We start from the raw sequence: 26,342 nt of genomic DNA, 5'->3' as shown, positions 1-26,342 counted from the left end.
TGTACAATGATTATTACCAAAAAGATATTTTTTGTTAGCTGTGGTTAATTATACTGTGAGTACAGTTTTCTCTTCGAATTGAATAATTAAAATCAAATAGGACTAATAAAGAAGAAACATTGTAACAATTCAGGTAGGTTTATACAATAATATAAGCTCCATTTTCCAAATTATTACTGAAAACAAAATAAAGTGGTTAAAATGACACATTGAAACCATTCAAAAAATATAGCTAAGTTTATCTCTCCTTACTATTTAGTCTTGCAATCAACACTCTAATGCTCATTCGGTTTCCAAGTTGACAACCCAAATAAGGTCTTTCCTTTCCATCCCAATAGAAGCCAATTGTTATCTTCATCAACTACAAACTCCTTGTGGTAAAGCTGTCTCACTGTTTGCTTTATATTTTCCTTGATCAGTGAATTCAACGGCAACTGCACAAAGCCGGCCCGAAGATACCTCGCGTGCCACTGCTTATACGTCTCAAGCCTCTCCACTCTCTCTGAACCCTCACAAGCTATTGCATTAATTGCTTCGGGAACTACAAGATACTTTTCTAAATAGAGCCTCGCCTCGCTCTCTCGAGGCATAGTTGACTCAAAAATATCCAAAAGTGTAGAGAACTTGGATACAACTTCCTTAAATCGGGTTGTATAGACGGGCGTACTAGACAAACCATTACGAATTCTATTAATAAAAACACATGGTTTGATCTCCTTTATCAAGCATAGAACTTTATCCCGAGGGCAGCTCATGGCAATTGTCTCATCGGCAAGGCTTTGAAGTCGATACATGCAATTTACTACTACAATCTCATCTTTTTCTAACCTAATGTTCTCCCATTTGGATGCTATACCTTGATACTTGAAACGGATATTAAATCTCTGAGCATATTCTGACAACCGCCTTCCTGTCTCTTCAACTAGTTTGCATGGACGAAAACCCTTTTCTGGAAAGTCTATTCCAGTTATGCGGATTTTAGGTGGTGTGCTACCTAAGCTCGAGAGACGTTCAAAGAAAGATGGCCATAGGAATCCCATTTGGATTCCAAAGTCAATTATATGAACCTTTGCGGCACCTTTTGAGACGTTAAGGATTGTTTGGTTAGAGAAGTGATATGATGCCCTCATAAATGGGCAACTTGCATGATGAACGTGGAATGCCTTCAAATAATCGGTCACTGTTCCTTGACTTGACAGTAGTTTATGGTAAATGTCACTTCCCGTACCAACCAAGCGTGCTTCAAGCGCATCCACCAAATAATATGCCATACGTTGGTCGCAGTCTCCCTTAGGGGATGAGTGTTTTCTTATTTGCTTGATGAGTTCAAAGGCCCTGCTGTAGTCGTCAACAGAAATTGCTTCAGAACAGCTAATTAGGACAGAACGAAGATTCACCACGCCATCTCCAGTTTCCTTCTTTCCTGAAGCCTTTATACCACTTATTTCCACCTGATGCCCCCGTGAGTCATTGGTCATTTCTTCTTTTACAATTTCACGTACGGAGATAACCTCTTTTACATATTCGCTACCACGGGAAAGGAGAAATTGATCCAAGTTCTCATTTGTTGCCGGCTCATCTGAGGAAACTGCTTGTTGCTTGCAAGCTCGCTCCTCTGATAGATCTGGTTCTCTATCATTACGAGCAGACTTTTTAGCACAAGCCTCATAACATATTGCTTTGTTCTCACTGGCATAGTTTTTTTTGGGTTTTTCATGAAACTCAATTCTATTTGGCTCTAAACCAACAAACAACTTTTCAATGGCTGGAAGAAACTTCATTGCTTCTTCAGCACCCTTTTGGACTTGTGTGGCAGGAAGGCTCTCCATAGATGAAGAAGCTATACAGTCAGCACTGATCACGAGGGGTTCATAATTACTGTACAATGGCACATCATTTTCCGAAACACTTTCAATAGTATTACTGGAACCACTACTTGTAGTGTTATAATTTTGGGTTGGATGGAATTCGATCAAGCTAGGTGAAAAAGGGTACTCTTTTCCAAGGAGATCAGAGAATGATTTTTCAGTTTCTCGAATAGCTTCTTCTTCTTGATATATATTTATATCATCATTTATATCTTCTTCTAACAGAATTTGGCTGATGTAGTTGATTACTGCATTGGACGTGAGATCACAAACCTCTTGGCTATTTGTACCATTGCTTATGAATGGATTGGGTGTGGCATTCTGGTGTAGTTTGTCACTCGACATAGTTGGGGAAATTGTCTGGTAAAATTTAAAAATGGCTATTGGTGCACTCAGTGTATCTAGGACGTTATTCCCTTGTTGGAAATTTCCAAGCCAAAGTCCTTTTGAAGCTGTATGAAGCTATGTAGTAGAATTTGTGCTTTCCAAGTTGCAAAGTGCCCAGTAACTGCAATTTGCACCAAATTGACTCTTTAATTCCTTATTGCAGAAAAGACAGTTACAAACAAAATAGTAGAATAAAAAGGAATATATACCCGAAGTTTCAAGGTAAAATTATGAGATGATTGAATTGGTTATAAAAAAACTGGCAAGTTACATATTTTTCCTCTTTTACTTGTATATATCATGGTTCTGAAACTCGGAATCGGAATCAGAATCGGATTTTTGATCGCCGAGTCAGAATCGGATGAATCGGCCGGAATCGGAAAAATCGGATTGGTAACTCGGATTTTTTTGGTAGAAGCCTTGTTTTGTAGCCAAAAAATACAAAAAAAATTGATAAAAATAATTTGTAAAAAAACTATGTTAATTAAGACAATATTACACTCAAATAATCCACTAATTATATAATTTGTGAATTTCAGGATATTAGTAAGCTAGATTACAGTGGCGTAGTCAGGATTTTAATCAGAGATAGACAAAAAAATATTATTAATTAATTATTATTTTATTATTTATATTTTTCTTATTAAATACTAAAATTGCTGACACACTCTTTCTTTAAAATGAAGATTCCTTTTATTTCCAAACAATTCGATGAAAGGTCAAGATAAAATCATGGTTTTAAAATCGGAATCACAAGTAGAATCGATAAGTTGACCATGAAATAGAAATCAAAATCTGATGAATTTTCACACATAATAGAAAAACAAATGAAAAAAATTATTGTATTAAAATTATAGGAAAAAATAGAAAAAAATAATTTGTTCAAATATATTGAGACAAAAGAATGTCACCTATGTAATCCACTAGTATAATTAAATACAAGCGTACAAAATATTATACTAATTAGTCGATAAGTAATATATAGCATATACATAATATTCTAAATTAAAGAAAAATTATAGGAAATAAAGAAGTCAGTGGACATATGTAAGAATCCACTAGTTTGTATTTTGTTTTGTATGGTGTGTTTTTATGACCACTAATGTGGCAGTTCTTGAAAATATATGAAATTGACCCGCTACGTTGGGAGCAGCTAAGCACCGTAGTTTAGAAATAGAATAGGAAAACAAATGTAGTCAGTTTATACAACCGAACCTGGTCTATTGTGAACCATGCAGCATATTTAGAAGTGTTGGAATAATAATATAGTGAAACAAGTCTACTCAAAAATCAAATGAACTATACCCATTTCCCAACAGCACGCCTTCTTCTTCTCCAAAAACACTTCGCTATTTTGTCCCAAATGGCTAAATTGTAAACCAACGATCTTCTAACTCGCACAGGTTAGTGAGAATCGGACAAAACTCAGCTGACTCGGCACTGTTCATCCGAGTTTTGCCGAAAAACTCGCACGGGCGCGAGAATCGGGTAAAACTCGGTCCGGACACCGCCGATTCCGAGTTGACTCGGCCGAGTCGACTCGGAATCGGCCGATTTTCGGAACCATGGTATATATATTGAGAATGACCACCTCTCCAAGCAACTTACTGTTGGTATAAATTTTCATAATATTCGGATAGTTAGAAATTAATTAAAATAAATCAAATTGAAATAGAGTTACCTGGATCGTGTACGAAACACTTTCCTTAGATGTATTCCATCTCATCATGCAAGATGGAACCGCAATCGAGATAATCCGCGATTGTTGCTCTTTAGACACGTCATAGAAGCAACTGATGATAACTTCGCAATATCTAACATAGATCAGATTTTGATTAATTGGAATAAAATGAAAATGGAGAGTAAATTCAAGATACTTCTGTGGGAGGAAATCAAAGAAAAGTTTTAAATTCCTTTTATTTTATTTTTTCTAATCCTGCCAACATAGAGTAAAAAAGAGAATGGGTTGCGCATATATATATATTCAAAGGTCAGAGAGAGAGAATTCAGGGTGCGCTAATTAAGAGATTTAATTAGAAGTAATGAAAGATTAAGGTGTGACTAAAGAATGTGGCTGTCAGATTCCAATGTTACGTCATTCAGTGCTGAGCAATTTGGTTCTGATTATACGATTTCTTTACATCCCAAGCTCATTCAGATTAAAAATATCAAGAAAGACCATGAGGATATCTCGACTCAGATCAAAGTTTTATCACTCAGGCTGTGCTCCAGACAGAGGGATGCGGAGGGAAGGAACGACAGCAAAGGTGAAAATTCTCAAAATCTGGTTAGCCCAGACCAACTCACCTGCTCCAGAAGAGGAGAATCGGAGAGGGAGCGCGCACTGTTTGGAGTGGAGAGACAAGGCAGATTAAAGAATGGTGATGTCCGGTTTGAATGTTATGTCTTCATTTAGTATTGAGAAAATTGGTTCTGATTATTCGACTTTCTTACCATCCCAAGTTGGTTCAGATTAAAATCAAGAGGGGTATGAGGAAATTTCGACTAACATCATAGTTTCCTCACTCACATATGCCAAAATTTTGAAGGCTCCTTTGTAATTATGGGGATTTACGGTGGTTTGAATTGTAATAACCCAGTTAGTTGCTACACTGTTAGTCGCGGTGTATGGGATAATACTGGATAAGATGAGCAGAACTAGGGTGCTCTTAAGCTTAACTCTAAAACTTATTAAATTAATTTCAAATGACGAATCCGAACCATTGAAACCCGCCTACCTTACGTGTGATACATCTACATGTGAAATTTTTAAACATTCGAATTAATTTAGTATAAAGTCAAGTGGTCAAAATTAGAAGTTTAATAAATTAATTTTAGTGCATTCATTTTTTGAACGTTTTTTATGAGCACCCTAGTTTTACTCGGATAAGATTGATTTAATAAATTAATTAGAAAGTTAATAAATTAATTTTAATGCATTCAAAATTAGAAGGTTAATAAATTAATTTTGGTGAGCTTAAGAGCACCCTAGTTTTACTCGGATAAGATTGATTTAATAAATTAATTAGAAAGTTAATAAATTAATTTTAATGCATTCAAAATTAGAAGGTTAATAAATTAATTTTGGTGAGCTTAAGAGCACCCTAGTTTTACTCGGATAAGATTGATTTAGTGACCTTTTGGTTTTAGAGTTACTCTTTTAGGGCCCTTTACTGGATAAAACTGGTACTGGCAACTAAGGCTAGCTTTTGATGAATGGAAACTGGTATTCTTGTTTGGAAAACTCCTTCAATAAAGGGTGAAATGGGAATGTTAAAAATTTAAAATGAGTATTAATTAAAAAAAAAGCAATAAAATGGGTAAATTTATAAGTTTTTGAAATTTAGAAGGGTAAATATGATCTTATAAATTTAAGAGGGGAGAAATACATAATTTTGAAGTTTTTTAGGGGTACACATGATAATTAATATATGCTCTGTTATGGTAATTAATATTTTAGAAGAATGAATTTCTTGACAAATTCACTCATTAAAGATAATAATTTCTGTGGATAAAAGGTTCTTTCAAATATACCGGGAAACTCATTGGGAAAACAAAAGCCTAGGGATAAGGTCTATATGGAAATTAAGCCCGTACCTATCCGTGGTTCCACTGCAGATCTGCTTGCTCTGCTTTCTTTATGTTGCGAGTACACAGTATGCTTCCTTGTATGGGAAAATCTCTCTTCTTCTTCTTCTTCTTCTTCTTCTTCTTCTTCTATCTACCTACTAAAGCTACTCTGCTTTGTAATGGTAGGAATGAAGTGTGGAAAATTAACACCCACGGAAGGAAATTCACATATAAATATATATTTCAAACTATCGACGAATACTCGAATAGGGCGCCCCTGACAATTCGGAGAAAAAAATACCAAAAGAGTCAAATATTGTATGCGACAGGTGTTTCCCACTACTAACTTTCTCAGCTCAATGCATGATAGGGTCAAGCTGTTGTCCATTGTAGAGGTGATATGTGGTTTCCACTAAATTTTTTGGAAACTTTAAAATGAAACGGTATTGATGTTTAAACTATGAGTGAGTCTATGGTACTATGCATATCACGGGTTGTTACCGTGCTACGGCTCTATATTCGAGTTTTCAAATCTTAACGGTCGATCCGAACCGTTCATCTTGTTCTCCATATTAATATGTGTTTGGAGACCAAATTTTACATTTTTTGAAATTTTTTTACTATCTATTTAGATATTTAGAAAATCACTTGATCTGAAAATTCTGGACCATCCAAAAACAGTGATTTTCAATAAACCTAAAAAAATAGTAAAAAAATTTTAAAAAATGTAAAATTTGGTCTCCAAACACATATTAATATGGAGAACAAGATGAACGATTCGGATCGACCGTTAGAATTTGAAAACTCGAATATAGAGCCGTAGCACGGTGCCAAATCGTAATATGCATATTACCATAGACTCACTCTTAAACTATTATGTATTGATCCAAAGTTTCAAACTCAAATGGCCCTAGAGCATTCACGTGGCAGCCTATGGTTGATACTAGTTTGAAATCTGGATCCCTAAAGTAACTCAAATTTTGAGTTTGGATCTGAATTTTTTTGTTATGTTGATGTCCGGTTGGAATGTTATGTCTTCGTTCAGTATTGAGCAAATTGGTTCTGATTATTCGACTTTCTTACCATCCCAAGTTGGTTCAGATTAAAATCAAGAGAGGTTTGAGGAAATTTCGACTAACATCATAGTTTCCTCACTCACATATGCCAAAATTTTGAAGGCTCCTTTGTAATTATGGGGATTTAAGGTGGTTTGAATTGTAATAACCCAGTTAGTTGCTGCACTGTTAGTTGCAGTGTATGGGATAATACTGGATAAGATTGATTTAGTGACCTTTTTGTGTTAAAGCTAACTGTTTAGTGTCCTTTACTGGATAAAACTGGTACTGGCAACTAAGGCTAGCTTTTGATGAATGGAAACTGGTATTCTTGTTGGGGAAAAAGCAATAAAATGGGTAAATACTCATAGTAGGAATTATCGGTCGACACCGATCCGATACTGACAGATTTTCTGTTTTTCGTCCAATTTCTGCTATTTTGGTCCGATTCTGTTCTGAAAACTTGAACCCGTGATTGATTTAATAGAGTATAAACTATGCACATGCTGAAAACTCATCACATTGATTAAATTGAGTATCAAGTATCAACTATGCTGAAATAGAGAAATATGAATCCATAATTAAAGTTGTTAATAATCTTTCATTTGGTTCTACAATATCTTTTTTTTTTTGTTCTGGACAACAATATCCCCATTTTTATCATAATACAGACGACGATGAAGTAATCCAGCTAGCACGACATAGTTTCTGGCAGTGAAAGAGTGTGTTTATAGTTTTAATGCTTGTATTATATTGTATTAGTGGATTATTTGATTGTAATAATTTATCTAAATATAAATTATTGACAAATTATTTTTTTATCAATTTTTTTCTATTTTTTTAGTGTAAAACAAGCTTCTGGCAAAAAAAGTTTGATACTCCGATCTGTATCGCCGGGACCGATCCCGATCCCGATACCGATAATTCCTACTATGGGTAAATTTGTATGTTTTTGAAATTTAGAAGGGTAAAAATGATCTTATGAACTTTAGACAGAAGAAAAATGTAATTTTGATGTTTTTTAGGGGTATAGATAAAATTTGCCCCTTATTAAAAATTTGATGTTATAGATGCTTTGTAATGGTAATTAATATTTTAGAAGAATGAATTTCTTGACAAATTCATTCATCGAAGATAATAATTTCTGTGGATAAAAGGTTCTTTCAAATGTACCAGGAAATTCATTGGAAGAACAAAAGCATATGGAAAGCCGGTACCTATCCGTGGTTCCGCTGCAGATCTGCTTGCTCTGCTTTCTTTATGTTGCGAGTACACAGAATGCTTCCTTGTATGCGAAGATCTCTCTTCTTCTTCTACCTACTACTGCTACTCTGCTTTCAAATGGTAGGAATGAAGTGTGGAAAAATTAACACACACGGAAGGGAATTCGCATATAAATATATATTTCAAAGTATCGACGAATACTCGAATAGGCACCGTACACGTTGTTCACCCAAAAATGGAGATATCAGGATTTCTTGACGGAAGGGGATTGATATAGGTGGTCATCATTTAGAGTCAAAAATTGTATGCGCTAGGACTTGGATGCTCTACGAAGGATCTAAACGCACGCTACAGCGCTACCCATCCCTTCTGGATTTCTGGGGATGAATTAACTTAAATATTCTTTTTTTCAGAAATTTATTTACATTTTACCGGGGTACCCGGCTTGCCCATGATTAACTTAAATATTCTTAAATGATTGGAGGGGATCTTAACGAAATAAAGTAAGGATCGACTTTCAATGCCAAATTCTTTATTTTCAGAACCTAGAGAAATTACATATTGTGTTTTGTTGCAAGATAATTTGGGATAATCCAGAGATATGATTATTTTGTGAGAAATGGTGAAAATTGAATCTTGTGTTATTCTGCTCTCAGATAATAATAGTTGTTCAAAAAAAAAAAAAAAAAAAAAACCACATCAGGCAACTGGCTTTGATTCTTGACTAGTGAATTTTGATGCTGATAATGTGATGCTTTTATCAAGCTTGTTTTGGGTTACCATGACAAATAGGGGTATCAACTGGTATTGTATCTGTATGTAGGGGTGTTCAAACAGTTCGGTTTGTTTGGTTTTCATATGAACCGAAATTTGTGGATCAAACAGTTTGGTTTTTCTGCTTAAATGGATCGGTTCGGTTGAATTTTTGAATTATGTCGATTTAAATGGTTCAGTTCGGTTTAGACTTTTCAAAACTGACTAATCCGAACTGACCAAATTATATTGGTTCAAGTATGGTTTATATTTTGTTTGATTCAATCATTACTTCATTTCTTTCATTAGTTTAAATATTTAAAAACATCTACATATTTTGTATGTAATTAAACAACTTAGGTATGAACATGTTTAATAATCATTAATAATGACACCAATAGGTTTACTTCGGTTTGAACTAAACAAACTGAAATTTACTTTGGTTTGTTTGGTTCGGTTTTTAATCGGTTCGGTTCGGTTCTATTTTTGAAAACTGAAGAAACACTTGGTTTGGTTATTTTAGTTTGGTTTCAACCGAACCGACCATTTGAAGACCCCTAATTGTATGGGTCACACATAAACACTTTCATACTCATACTCTCTTAAAATTAGTCGTACCCGTACTTTAGTGATACTCATTAAATATTAGCTTACTTATACTTTATCCTTGCCCATTCAGATAGCGGGTAGCAAAACGAATAAATATAATTAATGAGTAAATTAATAGCATATATAATTTAATATAAAATTATAACAAATAAATAAAAATATTAAATATAAAATGTACCTAATATCACAAAATATAAAAAAAAAATATTTTGTATTCCGTAATTTATTTTGGATCCTATTATTTTAAAAAATATAAATGATTAATTAAATGAAATGATAAAATATTATGTAAATAATTTTGTCAAAAATTACTAAAATATTAAATAAATTAATTTTATCATAAAGTACTAAACAAAAAAATTATAGAAAATCTAAAATAAATCATTCTAATTATAATAATAAAATTATGTTGTTTATGTATAAATAAAAAATATTATATGTAATTTTATATTTATTAATTACACTATAAAAGTATAAAGTAACGGTATGAAATAATTCTTACTCATATCTTTATTATTAAAATAGCTAACTAATAATTTTTCTTATGCTTATCCATATTAAATAAGCTAACAAAGAAAAAGGAATCTTATATATACCGGTCTTATTAATTACGATATGGATTGGATAAATTACGGATAAATGGTTAATAAAGGATATCATTGACACCCAATGCAAAAGGGGTTTGGATCCTCTAAAGTAATCTAATTTTTTGGTTTTGAATCTAGACCGGCCGATTCGAATCCATCGTTTGATATTATTGCTTTGCGATTCAAATTCATCTTTTGAAATAGATTATCACAGATTCGAATCGAACGGTCCTGATTCAAAATTCAAAGATTGGATTACTTCACTGTTTCTGAACTCATGCCAAAGTATGACCAGTATACCTAAACCCTATTCATTTAACTCAGTAAATTGAAATTGTGAATTGTGAATTGTGATCCATGACGTGCATACAAACTTTCAAAAGTAGAAACCAACTTGTAAATTTGATAAATAAAAAGAAGTAAAAGGAATTCCTACATTTTCAGATGGTAGCGTGTCCAATGATTTTTACCAGAAAGATATTTTTTGTTAGCTGTGGTTAATTATACTGTTAGTACAGTTTCCTCTTCGAATTGGATAATTATAATAGGGGAAATTTCATGTATACCCCTCCAAAACTTCGAAATTACGTATTTCCCCCTCTAAAATTCATAATTTCACATTTACCCTTCTAAATTTTCAAAACTCACAAATTTACCCAATTAATAAATAACTAAAACAAATTATGATTAATAAGCCCTTCATCCTTCATTCAGGCTTGATAGGCTTTAAGATTTGTGCTGATAGCTAAGATGTGCACTGGCCTCTTCAAAAGTCAACAATATGGAGGCGGCTATTCTCTTCGTCACTGTTGCTTGCCATTGATTTGTCTCTCTCTTTTCTTTGTCACTGTTTATTATTCTGATACGTAGCTTGCAATTCTCTTTTCTTTCCTTCATTAAATCCGTATTCTATTTGGGTTTTATATTTTCTTCGTTTCTAATTCTTCTTCTTCTTCTTTTTCTGTGGTCTCTAACTTCGACGGTCTTTTGAAAATTTATATATGAGAAGACCCTCTGATTGGTGCCCTTGTTGGCCATCAGAGGCTCGCCCAAGGTGCTGGAACAGGGTCACCCTGTTCGGTTGACCTGGGAACTGTTCTGACAATCGTTTTTAGTTGATTTTAAATTGTTTTATGTAAATTTGTTTGATTCCTTTCACATGGAGCATCGTAGTACTATTTAAAGTTGATTATTGGGATTAATTTTGGATTGATTACTGGGCACATGAAATCCACCTAGCGGTTCGTAAACCAATTGTTCATTAGATTGGTGTTTGTCAAAGAGAAAGGTGATGTTTTGATGAAATTAATATCAAGTGATGCAGTTAATGAGATGAGAACGCGAGAGAGAGAAAGAGACCTGTTTCATCGATCATGGCCACAGGAGCGATTCAATGGAAGGGGAGGATTAAGTGATTAATTATATTTTAGAGAATAATAAACATAATTAATTTTAGTTATTGATTAATTGAGTAAATTTGTGAGTTTTGATAATTTAGAAGGATAAATATGATATTATCAAATTTAGAGGGGGAAATACGTAATTTCAAAATAGGACTAATAAAGAAAGCTGTCCGCTCTATTCATTAATTACTGAACAGGTAAAGTAATATGTGCATTTATATATTTTTGACATCTTCAATTTACATCTAAAATGGAAATTCCACTATTACTTCTTCAAATTAATTTTGTGTACTAATTAATAAACTAGATAAATCAATTTTATCATAAATTTTTAAATGATAATATATTATATAAATCAATTTCATCATGATAATAAAAATTTATATAATTATATATACAGATACAATATTATAAGAGTGGGTTTAAAATGTTATTGGTTTTGTACCCAATCATACTCTACATCTTTTATTTCCGTTTTTGAAGTTTGCACAATCGATCCGAACCACTCAACATGATATTCATACTAAAATGTGCTTAAAGAACAAATTTTACATTTATTGAATTTTTTTCTTACTATATTTTTTAGGAAAGGTACAAAATCAGTGCTTCTGGACCATCCAAAATTAGTGATTTTGTATCTATCTAAAATAATTGCAAAAAAAACTCTAAAAAATATATATATAATTTGATCTCTAAATGCATTTTAATATAGATATTATGTTAAACGGTTCAGATCGACTATTTAAACTTTAAAAATGAAATAAAGATATGGAGTATAATGATGCACAAAATCAATAATACATTTTAACTCTACTCATATTATAATATATAATTTTATATTTATCAGTTATTCTACAAATAATAGATACAAAATAACTCTTATTCTTATTCGTACTCTTATTTCATAAGTTCTTATTAGATAAGTTAATGAAAATATTTTTTTTTACTCCTAGATAAGTGACTTATCGAAATTTGAAAACACTAGGAATCGGTTTAAACAATATCATTGATAACCTACTTATGTTGTCTATAGTCTTGAACGTTCCGTCAGGTCCATTCTTTTTATCTTTTTTAGGATTAGTGAAAAATTCCACAAAAATATATTGATAAAAAAAAAATATGTACAGAGATGCTACATGAATGCGTATCCTCTGTATTCACTTAAAATAATTATTTCTGAGTTAATAAACTTCAATCGTCTGATTTTAAACGGAGTCAATTCAGCTCCTGCCTAAAACATAGGAAGTTCTTTAACATTAGTGTGGATCTAATTTACACAAATTTTAAAACAGATCGGATGATCGAGATGCATTAATTAAAAAAAAAAAATTGAGTTAAAGCAGAGGATTCGAATTCGTGCTACAAGGACCAACTTATCCATGTGACAATTAGAAAAGATTAAACCGGATCTCAAATACTAACAAACTCAGCTAGTAAAACTGAAAATGAGTTCCAATAATAGCCAGACCACTTCTTTCCTCGTCGAAATCAATCGCAGCAACGGTCCCATCCAAATTTCCTTCTTACATGATACGGTGTGATCGATCTTGTCTTTCGAACCTTGCTTTTTTTTTTTTTTTTTTTTTTTTTCTATTAGATCCTCCTATATTCTTCTTATAACTTATCAAGAATTATGGTGGTGGCAATTAGTTCGGCGATCTTTCCTTGGGTGATGGTAAGAGGGACATTCGAACCTCGGTTAGGTAAACAAATATGTTGCGTTGTTACAATTCATTTAATCCGTAATTTTGTTTATTTTGTTTTGTGCGTTTAAGATGTTTATTTTATTTTATTTTTTTATTATTATTATAATAATAATAATTGAGTGAGGCTACTATTTATAACACATATCACACATATCGATATGTATTATGAATTCATATTTTTATTTTTAAAATTCAAATAGTCAATCTCAATCAAAATCACTTAATATGATCTCCATATGAAAATGTACATGAAGACCAAATATCATTTTTTTTTTTAGAATTTCTTTTACAATATTTAAATAAATAATTAACACACTTGATTTAAAGATTCTACACTATATTCTAAAATAAATAAAAATTTATTTGATTCAAAAATTCTACTTCTACCGATCTAAATAATTAGTACAAAATTATAAAAAATGCAAATGTGGCCACCAAGTATATTTTCATATATAGATCATGTACAACGGTTTGATATGAATGTTCGGAATTTGAAAATAGATCCATATTACGAACTGATGTGTACTATGCATAGTATCATAAAGTCACTCATAAAAATGATATACTTACTCTTACAAATAATTTTTTTATATATAAATTATCCATTATTTTGTATGATAATGAATACGAAATAGATTTTATCCATATTTTTGTCTGATAAGTTGAGAATTTTTTTTTTTCTTCTATGTACACTTATATATTAAATAAAGAAAAGAATTCTTATCGATATTTGCCTAAGCTGTTTGATTTAATGCTTGTGCGACCAAATAAAATTACAAAATGAAATATTGATATCAATTAAACGTAAACCCAAGCAGAAACCTTGTAACAATTAAGGTAGGTTTATACAATAATATAAGCTCCATTAATTCTTCTAATTATTAGTGAAAACAAAATAAAGTGCTTAAAAATGATACATTGAAACCATTCAAAAAATATAGCAAAGTTTATCTCTCCTTTCTATTTAGTCTTACAATCAATACTTAATGCTCATTCGGTTTCCACGTGGACAACCCAAATAAGATTGTTCCTTTCCATCCTAATAGAAGCCAATTGTTATCTTCATCAACTACAAACTCCTTGTGGTAAAGCTGTCTCACTGTTTGCTTTATATTTTCCTTGATCAGTGAATTCACCGGCAACTGCACAAGGCCGGCCCGAAGATTCCTCGCCTGCCACTGCCTATACGTCTCAGGCCTCTCCACTCTCTCTAAACCCTCACAAGCTATTGCATTAATTGCTCTGGGAAATGCGTAATACTTTTCTATATAGAGCCTCGCCTCACTCTCTCGAGGCATAGTTGACTCAAAAATATCCAAATATGTAGATAACTTGGACACAACTTCCTTAACTCGGGCTGTATAGAATGGTGTACTATATGCACCATTAATAATTCCATTAATAAAGACACGTGGTTTGATCTCCCTTATCAAGCATAGAACTTTATCTCGAGGGCAGCTCATGGCAATTGTCTCGTCGGCAAGGTAATGAAGTCGATACAAGCAATTTACTACTACAATCTCATCTTTTTCAATCTTAAGATCTTCTAACCTAATGTTCTCCCATTTGGATGCTATACCTTGATACTTGAAACGGATATTAAATCTCTGAGCATATTCTGACAACCGCCTTCCTGTCTCTTCAACTAGTTTACATGGACGAAAACCCTTTTCTGGAAATTCTATTCCAGTTATGCGGATTTTAGGTGGTGTGCTACCTAAGCTCGAGAGACGTTCAAAGAAAGATGACCATAGGAATCCCATTTGGATTCCAAAGTCAATTATATGAACCTTTGCGGCACCTTTTGAAACGTTAAGGATTGTTTGGTTAGAGAAGTGCATTGATGCCCTAAAAAACGGGGCGATTGCATGATAAAAGCGGAATGCTTTTAAATAATTGGCCACTGTTCCTCGACTTGACAGTAATTTATGGTAAATGTCACTTCCCGTACCAGCCAAGCGTGCTTCAAGCCCATCCACCAAATAATATGCCATACGTTGGTCGCAATCTCCCTCAGCGGATGAGTGTTTTCTTATTTGCTTGATGAGTTCAAAGGCCCTGCTGTAGTCGTCAGCAGAAATTGCTTCAGAACAACTAATTAGGAGAGAACGAAGATTCACCAAGCCATCTCCAGTTTCCTTCTTTCCTGATGCTTGTATATCACTTATTTCCACCTGATGCCCCGGTGACTCATTGCTCATTTCTTCTTTTAAAATTTTACGTATGGAGGTAACCTCTTTTACATATTCGCTACCACGGGAAAGGAGAAATTGATCCAAGTTCTCATTTCTTGCCGGCTCATCTGAGGAAACTGCTTGTTGCTTGCGAGCTTGCCTCTCTGATAGATCTGGTTCTCTATCATTACGAGTAGCCTTTTTAGCTCTAGCCTCGTAACATATTGCTTTGTTCCCACTGGCATAGTTTTTTTTGGGTTTTTCCTGAAACTCAATTCTATTTGGCTCTAAACCAACAAACAACTTCTCAATGGTTGGAAGAAACTTCATTGCTTCTTCAGCACCCTTTTGGACTTGTGTGGCAGGAAGGCTCTCCATAGATAAAGAAGATATACAGTCAGCACTGATCAAGAGGGGTTCATAATTACTGTATAATGGCACATCATTTTCTGAAACACTTTTAATAGTATTACTGGAACCACTTCTTGTAGTGTTATAATTTTGGGTTGGATGGAATTCGATCAAGCTAGGTGAAAAAGGGTACTCTTTTCTAAGGAGATCAGAGAATGATTTCTCAGTTTCTCGAATAGCTGCTTCTTCTTGATATATGTTTATATCATCATTTATATCTTCTTCTAACAGAATTTGGCTTATGTAGTTGATTACTGCATTGGAAGTGAGATCACAAACCTCTTGGTTATTTGTACCATTGCTTGTGAATGGATTGGGTGTGGCATTCTGGTGTAGTTTGTCACTCGACATAGTTGGGGAAATTGTCTGGTAAAATTTAAAATGGCTTTGGGTGCACTCAGTGTATCTAGGACATTATTCCCTCGTTGGAAATTTCCAAGCAAAGTCCTTTTGAAGCTGTATGAAGCTATGTAGTAGAATTTGTGCTTTCCAAGTTGCAAAGTGCCCAGTAACTGCAATTTGCACCAAATTGACTCTTTAATTTCTTATTGCAGAAAAAACAGTTACAAACAAAATAGTAGAATAAAAAGGAATATATACCCAAAGTTTCAAGGTAAAATTATGAGATGATTGAGTTGGTTATAAAAAAAACTTGCAAGTTACGTATTTTTCCTCTTTTACTTGTAACAAAAAAAAAATATATATATATGACCACCTCTCCAAGCAGCGCTAGCTTACTACTTTATCCTAACCCCGACAGGTAATTTTAAGGGAAAATGACATGATAAATTGTGCAGTACTTTCTATTCTACAGTATCAATTTGACTATATAATTTGGAAATGCAAACATGCACGGCAACCTCCAATAAATTATGGATCAGGATTACATTCATTTTAGGTCAGTAAAATTTCCTTTACATTTGTTATAACCCCAATTTATATAGCGAAAATCACTACTTGTTAGTATGAAAAATTATGGAAAAGCGTATGCAAAGTATCCATTTTTCTAAATTATTCACCGCAAACGTGCTTTTAGGCTATTTTGGCAGGTTTTTGAGAAAGTTGCGAATTTAGGCCAAAAACGGAGAAAAAATGTTATATTTAGGTAAATTATGAAGGAAACATCAAAATAGGACATCACATGGAGTATGTAAATACTTCACACGAAGTGCATAACATACAACATGGTGAAATTCACTGAAATTCGGTTAAGTATAGTGCCATGCGGTATAACTTATACTGTATACGGTATAAAACTAGTATCGCACGGGCACACAGATTGAATCCATGAACTGTCTAATTTGGATGAAATCTCAGTCGTTCAGCAACTTTCTAGAAGGACGAATCTACAGATGTGGCAAGCTTTGCTATGATTACAAGTCTATGTTTAGCGCTCCATTTTGGAAAGAATCTATGTTTAGAACCTCGAAATATGACATGGGAGGCTATAATTAGCACTCATGTTCTCTATGACTACACGCCTTAGGAATACTATATAAACCCCTCATGTAATAGGAATTAGTGTGCATGTTTTAGATGTGTAAGTACATAGTTTAGAGTAGAATATTGTGTGTAATTTCTGGAGTTGGAGAAGAAGAAGTGCTCAAAGTCTAAGGCAGAAGATGAAGGCATCATCTAAGGAAGAGGTTTTCTAAATTTTAGGTTATTTTGTCATGGCTTTCAGTAGCTAAGTTTCTCCTCTCTAGGGTTGGATGTAATGAATTATATATTATCTCTTTATTATATATATATATATATATATATATATATATATATATATATATATAGGACTTGGCTAATATGCTATGGGTAGCTAAGAGGCCTCCCGTGCTACGGCTCAATATTCGACTTTTCAAAATCCTAACGGTCGATCCGAACCGTTCATCTTGTTCTCCATATTAATATGTGCTTGGAGACCAAATTTTACATTTTTTGGAAATTGTTTACTATTTTTTTAGATTTATTGAATATCGCTGTTTTTTATGGTCCAGATTTGTCTGAAAAACAACGATTTTCAATAAATCTAAAAAAATAGTAAAAAATTTCCAAAAAATGTAAAATTTGGTCTCCAAGCACATATTAATATGGAGAACAAGATGAACAGTTCGGATCGACCGTTAGAATTTTGAAAAGTCGAATATTGAGTCGTAGCAGGGGAGGCCTCTTAGCTACCCATAGCACCGTAGCCAAGTCCATATATATATATATATATATGGACGTGGCTACGGTGCTATGGGTAGCTAAGAGGCCTCCGTGCTACGGCTCGGATTTCGAGTTTTCAAAATCCTAACGGTCGATCCGAACCGTTCATCTTGTTCTCCATATTAATATGTGCTTGGAGACCAAATTTTATATTTTTATGAATTTTTTTACTATTTATTAAGCTACTTTGAAAACCCCTGATCCAACGGTGGCTTAACCCAACAGTAAAACCAGAAACTACCGTTGGATTAGCGGTTTTCAAAGTGGCTTAATAAATAGTAAAAAAATTCATAAAAATGTAAAATTTGGTCTCCAAGCACATATTAATATGGAGAACAAGATGAACGGTTCGGATCGACCGTTAGGATTTTGAAATCTCGAAATCCGAGCCGTAGCACAGAGGCCTCTTAGCTACCCATAGCATATTAGCCAAAACCTATATATATATATATATATGAGGAGGGATCGAGTTACAACACTCTTGAGTTACAACAAAGTTACAACATCTATTTTTTTCATTTTCAAAGTCCAAATCATCGATTCAAACCGTTAGATATTCAATCTATATTAAAATGTGCTTGGAGACCAAATTTTATATTTTTTGGAATTTTTTTGCTATTTATTAAGATGGGTACAAAATTGCTGTTTTTATTAAAATTCTGCACCATTAAAAAACAGCGATTTTGTACCCATCTTAATATATAGTAAAAAAATTTCAAAAAATGTAAAATTTGGTCTCCAAGCACATTTTAATATAGATTGAATATCTAACGGTTTGGATCGATGATTTGGACTTTGAAAATGAAAAAAATAGATGTTGTAACTTTGTTGTAACTCAAGAGTGTTGTAACTCGATCCCTCCTCTATATATATATATATATATATATATATATATATATATATATATATATTTATATATAGGACTTGGCTACGGTGCTATGGGTAGCTAAGAGACCTCCTGTGCTACGGCTCAATATTCGACTTTTCAAAATTCTAACGGTCGATCCAAACCGTTCATCTTGTTCTCCATATTAATATGTGCTTGGAGACCAAATTTTACATTTTTTTGAAATTTTTTACTATTTTTTTAGATTTATTGAAAATCGCTGTTTTTCAGACAAATCTGGACCATAAAAAACAGCGATATTCAATAAATCTAAAAAAATAGTAAAAAATTTCCAAAAAATGTAAAATTTGGTCTCCAAACACATATTAATATGGAGAACAAGATGAACGGTTCGGATCGACCATTAGGATTTTGAAAAGTCGAATATTGAGCCGTAGCACGGGAGGCCTCTTAGCTACCCATAGCATATTAGCCAAATCCTATATATATATATATATATATATGAGGTAGTCTACGGTGAGTTGCGAAGTAAAACGTATTTCTACTTCATGCTGTATTTTTATTTTGAAAGTCCAAATTACCGATCCGAACCGTTAGATATTTAATCCATATTGAAATGTGCTTGGAGACCAAATTTTACATTTTTTGGAATTTTTTTACTATTTATTAAGCATTTTTAAAAATTGTTGTTTTGCTGTGAACAGTAAAAAACAGTAAAATTTTCTGGACCATCAGATCAGCAACTTTCAAAATTGCTTAATAAATAGTAAAAAACTTCCAAAAAATGTAAAATTTGGTCTCCAAGCACATTTCAATATGAAGAACAAGATGAACGGTTCGGATTGACGTTTTGAACTTTAAAATCGTAAAATATGAGCATGAAGTAAAATAGTCGTTTTACTTCGCAACTCACCGTAGCCTAGCTCTATATATATATATATATATATATATTTTATGTCTATTTGAGATTTCATTATTCTTTGAATGTTATTGAAATATATCATTGCATATATAGTTTTGTCTACTATATGCCAATGTCCTCCATATACCTATAGGTGTTAAGTCATTGTACCTCGGTGTGAGAGGGGATACAAGTAAATACTATAAACACTTCGGCTAACGAGACTTGACAGCAGTTCAAAGATTAGGGTTAGAACCCAGTGGGCTCCTTTAGTAGGATATAGATTAGATTACATATCGAATTATAATTAGGAATTTATTTGTTACTTGTAATGAGTAGGTTTAGGGTTATTACTTAGCGAGTAATAGGGAGATATAATTAATTAGATTGATGTTAGTAGTTTAATTACATTATACCCTATGATAATCTAAATTGTCTCCCACAAGCCGATCTTAGAGTCGGAGAACCTTTCAAATACGCATAGAACCGAACCCTGACATCCGTACGGAATAATAGTATCAGTATGCGGCTCTGTCTGCGGGGTGGTCTATACCACATACGGTAGTGACAAAAGGCCGTATGAAGCAGTAACATAAGGCCGTATATGGGTAGACATGAGAACCATAAATATGTATTGAGATAATTAGAGAGATTTCATCTAAAACCCTAGAGGCTCCCTATTCTTGGCTTACAGCAATTAGCATCTCCACCTATCAATCTGCCGGTGTAAACTATAAAATCAACCTGCACCTATTTTATTTATTAATTATTTAAGTATACACGCTACCAAACAAATCCGAAGAAACTAAACTAGTGTTACGTTGTTAAATAACTTAGGATATATCTATCACTGTGGATCGATACCCGACACTACTACATCGTATAATTATACACTTGTAATCCAATAGAGAAATTAGTGTAACTAAGTATATATTTTATATACTAAAAGTTAGTGGTACTTATTTAGAGTCATCATTACCAAACTGGGTTTGGTTTGGGATGTTTCTCATGAATTCACGTCGCAGTGCATCATTACCAAACTTCTAAACTTGCGTGATGTTTCTCATCATGAATTCACGTCGCATTGCATTAATACAAGAAACTGAATTGATCCATTATGTAAAAAAACAGGATGAAAAAAAACTAGTTTAGAAGTTTTGTCTAGCTTACTTGGACAAGTGAGGGTATAACTCATTCAGGTCAGGTTCAGGTATGGATTTGATGATTTGGTCAGAGGGCTGGTATTGGTGTGACTAAATAATGTGGCTGTCAGATTCCAATGTTACGTCATTCAGTATTGAGCAATTTGGTTCTGATTATTCGATTTCTTTACATCCCAAGCTCATTCAGATTAAAAAAATCAAGAGAGACCATGAGGATATCTTAACTCACATTAAAGTTTTATCACTAAGGAACACGTACAATAAACTTCCTAGGTATTATGGAATGTAATTTTGACATTACAAGCCACATGTGCCAAAATTTGTTAGGTTCGATTCTATTTTTGAGGTTTAAGGCGGTCTGAATTGTAATAAACTAGTTAATTGCTGCACTGGTAAAGTTTATGCCTTTCTGGTGTTAAAGCTGACTGTTTTGTGGTGACTAGTACCGGTATTGGACCTAATAAGACTGGTACTGGCAAATAAGGCTTTTGTGTGGATTGATGAGGGATACTTTACAATGGATCTCATTAGCAATAGTCTTTGGGAGAATGTTTCGTTTCTGTTGCTTTCATAATTGTTTTGGTTGATGCATATGTATCTAATTGTATAAACTTGTTTCTACGAATGAATGGGAACATGTATCCTTGTTTAATTAACATCTTTTAATGTTAGTTGGCAAGGGGCCTATTAACGGATATATTAAAATCAGAAAAAGTTCAGTACATCACCACCACCTATTTACAAATAATAGTGTTGAAAAGTGTTGAAATCCATACTAAAAAAACTGATGCAAAATTCAACAAGCCTCCCAGTACCCACCCCCCTCTATAATATGGACTTAATTAACCTCTTTACAAAGAAAATCCATGTTATATATGCTTTGTTATGATAATTAATATGTCAGAAGAATTAATTTCTTGACAAATTTACCCTTGAAAATAATAATCTCCATGGACAAAGATTCTTTCAAATATACCAGGAAATTCATTAGATGAAGTGTAGAGACGAGGTTCATATATAAAGCACATACCTAACCGTTAGTCTCTGCTTGCTCTGCTTTCTCTGTTGTGAATACAGATAACACTTTCCTGTGGCTGTATGGAAAGACCTTTTTTCTTCTTCTATCTACCTCTCTGCTATCTCTTTGCAAATGGTGGGAATGAAGTGTAGAAAATTCAACTCAGACACAAGGAGCTTTATAAAGGTAGTCATCATTTAATTACATTGACAACTCGGAAAAAAGGAGGAATTTCACGTATACCCCTCAAAAACTTTGAAATTACGTATTTCCTTCTTTAATGTTCATAATATAATATTTACCTTCTAAACTTTAAAACTCACAAATGTACCTATTTTATTGTCTTTTCTATTAAAATTCTTTTTAAATTTATAAAATGTCCATTTTACCCTTTGTTAAAAAAAACGTAGTATGTTTGAAAAAAATGTTAGTCTTGTAATTGATATTGAATCAGTCTTCTACTTCTGACACTTACAGAAATATGTACCTAAAATGGTAGTGGGTATGCGTTAGAAGTAGCAAAATGACCCATTTATACTAAAAAATCGACCAAACATTTTTATACAACACACTACATATCTATTTATTTTTTAATAAAGGGTAAAATGGGCTAAATGCATTAGAAGTATGCATTAGCAGCCCCCTCTAGATTTTGAGTTTTATTGGTGATCTATCGGCACTGACCGACTTTGACCCTTCTCTAGATATTTAATTTGTAATTCGGGTTAAATTTAGTGTTAAAATCAAAATAAATTTCTTGAATTATGAGTGATAATTAGAATTGTAAGTTAAAATATCAGAAATTATAAGTTAGTATTGGAAAATATAAGTCAAAGCATTGTTTTTTTATCGAGTATCAAATTAGTTAATGGATTTAAATCCAATTAGCTATTTAAACCCAATTCGTCCCGCAGGAAAATTTTGGATCCGCCTATGTTTCTGAGCAGGATTTTTTCACCTCTCCACCTTTAGAACCATCCAAAAACTTCCTAAGGACGTGTCTAAGGAGTGGATACACTTTTCTACTGCTAGAATTATTATAAAAAAGGGGTATTTTAAAGATTTTTTATTTTTGTGCCACGATCTCTCAAAATAAAAACTCTGGGGTTTACACTTTCTTCTTACTCTTTATTTTTATACTATATTTTGTTTTAATTACCAGTTTTATTATGTCTATTAGAGGCTTAGTAGCTTTTTCTTAGAGTTTCAACTTTTAACTCGATACTTTGTTGTTGTTTAATTGATTTATTTGGATTAAATTTTCACACGTCGTAGGAGGCATCACTTGACTTTCCAATGCGATATGTGGCATAGGATTAGCCAAAGGGACATTTTTTTGTCGTGTTATCAGGTTATTGGATGTCATCAGGAGATTGCTCCAGCCGTTTCTATTATTACATTTCACATACACTACAAATTAACGGATACCCATCTCATAGAATAAATAATAGCCATAAAATCTCCATCATCACAAAAATTATTTGATTAATATCTTTCAACTCACTCGTAACTTTTATATAACAGGGTTTATTTGATCTCATTTTTAATTATTTCATTTTATCATTTTCTATCAATAAAAAATTCGGAAATAGTTGGCTATCAATAAAACGAATTATTTAGGTTTAATTCGGGTTTAATTTGCGAATTTTGTGACTATGATGCACGGTATCCATCCCTTCAAGGCATGAATTAATTTATATTTTTAAATGATTGGAGGGGGTCTTAACGAAATAAAGTAAGGACTTTCAAGGCCAAATTCTTTATTTTCAGAAACTAGAGAAATTAAATATTGTGTTTTCTTGCAAGATAATTTGCGATAATCCAGAGATGTGATTATTTTGTGAGAAATGGTGAAAATTGAATCTTGTATTATTCCGCTTCTAGATAATAATTGTTGAAAAAAAAAACCACATCAGGCAACTTACTTTGATTCTTGACTAGTGAATTTTGATGGTGATGTGATACTTTTATCAAGCTTGTGTTGGGTTACCGTGACAAATAGAGGTGTCAACTGGTATTGTATGGGCCACACAGACACTTTCATACTCATGCTCTCTTAAAATTAGTCTTACCCATACTTTTGTACTTTATCCTTATCCATTAAGATAACGGGTAGGGAAATGAATAAATATAATTAATGAGTAAATTAATAGCATATATAATATAATATAAAATGAGTGAGTCTATGGTACTATGCATATCACGGGTTGGTCCGTGCTACGGCTTAATATTAGAGTTTTCAAAATCCTAATGGTCGATCCGAACCGTTCATCTTGTTCTCCATATTAATATGTGTTTGGAGACCAAATTTTACATTTTTTGAAATTTTTTTACTATTTTTTTAGATATTTAGAAAATCACTTGATCTGAAAATTCTGGACCATCCAAAAACAGTGATTTTCAATAAATCTAAAAAATAGTAAAAAAATTTCAAAAAATGTAAAATTTGGTCTCCAAACACATATTAATATGGAGAACAAGATGAATGGTTCGGATCGACCGTTAGGATTTTGAAAAGTCAAATATTGAGCCGTCTTACAGGCCAAATCGTAATATGCATAGTACCATAGACTCACTCGTATAAAATTATAACAAATAAATAAAAATATTAAATATAAAATGTACCTAATATCACAAAATATAAATAAAAATTATTCCGTAATTTATTCTGGATCCTATTATTTTTAAAAATATAAATTATTAATTAAAGGAAATGATAAAATATTATATAAATAATTTTGTCAAAAATTACTAAAATGTTAAATAAATAAATTTTATCAAAAATTACAAAAAAAAAATTATAGAAAATATAATATAAATCAATCTAATTATAATAATAAAATTATGCCATTTATGTATAAATAAAAACTTATCATATGTAATTTTATATTTATTAATTACACTATAGAGTAACTGTATGAAATAGCTCTTACCTATATCTTTACTAAAATAGCTAATGAATAATTTTTCTTATACTCATATCCATACCGGATAAGCTAACGGAAAAAAATATAAAATAGCTCTTACCCATATCTTTATTAAAATAGCTCAAAATAATTTTTCTTATACTCATATGCATACTGGATAATCTAACTAAAAAAATTTTACGCATATCCGTTTTATCAATTATGATATAGATCGGATAAATGGTTAATAAAGGATATCATTGACACCCAATGCCAAAGCAGGACCTGTACATTGTATGTTCAAACCCTATTCATTTAACTCAATAAATTAAACTTGTGAATTGTGATCCAGGACGTGCATACAAACTTTGAAAAGTAGAAACCAACTTGTAAATTTGAAAAATAAAAAGAAGTAAAAGGAATTCCTACATGTTCAGATGGTAGCATGTCCAATGATTATTACCAGAGAGATATTTTTTGTTAGCTGTGATTAATTATACTGTCAGTACAGTTTCTTCTTCGAATTGGATAATCAAAATGCATAAATTAAAATAAAGAGAGCTGACATAATTTTTTTTTTTCAGATGTTTAGCAGACCGCCCCCACAGTGGGGTGGCGGTTTGCTATAAATTTTGTGAAAACCGCCCCACTGTGGGGGTGGTTAGGGTATTTGTGAATTTTTTTTTTAATTTGAAGAGTAGATCTGATTTTGTTTTTCTTTTTTTTTGGAGGATATTAATAAAAATCACGGTTTTCCAAAGAAGGTATTTTTTTTTTAACTCCTAAGTTTTTTATAGAGAGATTTTCACATATACCTTTCAACAACTCAAAATTATATAATTTATCTCTAAACTTTGAGCTTACGTATTTCTCTCTCGAAACTTACAAAATTCACATATTTACCCATTTCATTTTTGTATCAACAACAACAACAACAAACTGCTTGTAATCTCAATTGTACTTCATCACAAATATTAAAATGTATGCTATATAATTTTAGAGATTTATATAGATTTACACCTAATTTTTTTTTAAAATATGACCTCATTGATTCAAAACAATAAAATTGTAATCAACATATATAACAAAACAAACTGTAACTTTTACATAAATAAAATGGTAGTTACCTACTTATTTTTCTGAAGAAATCACAAATCGTAAAGTAATATTCATACACAGACGACGTTTTTGTAAATTGTAATAAGCATTAAATAAACTTATCACTATTTCACTTATTTGTACGAATTAGGGGTGAGTAAATCGCTCATAACTCGTGAGCCGCTCATAACTCGCTCATTAAAAGCTCGCTTAAACTCGCTCATTTATCTGCTCATTTAAACTCGCTCATTAACAACTCGCTCATTTATCTGCTCATTTAAACTCGCTCATTAACAACTCGCTCATTTACTTAATGAGCGAGCATGAGCATGACCCAACTCGCTCATAACTCGCTCATTAAGAATTTGTCACATCTAATCCCTGCCACATTTAATCATATGTAATTATGTGTAACATCAACCTTGCCTCATTAAGATTGATAGATAGTGAGCATAGTTTC

At 32.4% G+C, this 26,342-nt stretch overlaps 1 protein-coding gene and 1 pseudogene across 2 annotated transcripts in view; both read right to left on the bottom strand.

Moving 5' to 3' along the window:
- The window catches only part of LOC144573561 (scarecrow-like protein 9), a 38,700-nt gene extending 30,536 nt beyond the window's left edge, over nucleotides 1–8,164 (bottom strand). The window contains exon 1 of the mRNA XM_078323344.1: nucleotides 8,098–8,164. The gene's annotated coding sequence lies outside the window, so the exon portion shown is untranslated. The remainder of the gene's footprint in view (nucleotides 1–8,097) is intronic.
- Nucleotides 84–21,956, bottom strand: LOC144573563 (scarecrow-like protein 9 pseudogene; annotated as a pseudogene). Its single transcript, XR_013518034.1, has 2 exons — nucleotides 21,887–21,956; nucleotides 84–2,376 (listed from the first exon to the last, which is right to left on the bottom strand). The product of XR_013518034.1 is annotated as a scarecrow-like protein 9 pseudogene (transcript).
- Between the last annotated feature and the right edge of the window lie 4,386 nt (nucleotides 21,957–26,342).

The sequence above is a fragment of the Carex rostrata genome, chromosome 21 (genome assembly GCF_964058835.1).
Source record: "Carex rostrata chromosome 21, lpCarRost1.2, whole genome shotgun sequence".
In the NCBI taxonomy this organism is placed as follows: Eukaryota; Viridiplantae; Streptophyta; class Magnoliopsida; order Poales; family Cyperaceae; genus Carex; species Carex rostrata.
Note: the sequence above shows the minus strand (reverse complement) of the source record. Positions and strands in the feature narration are given on the sequence as shown.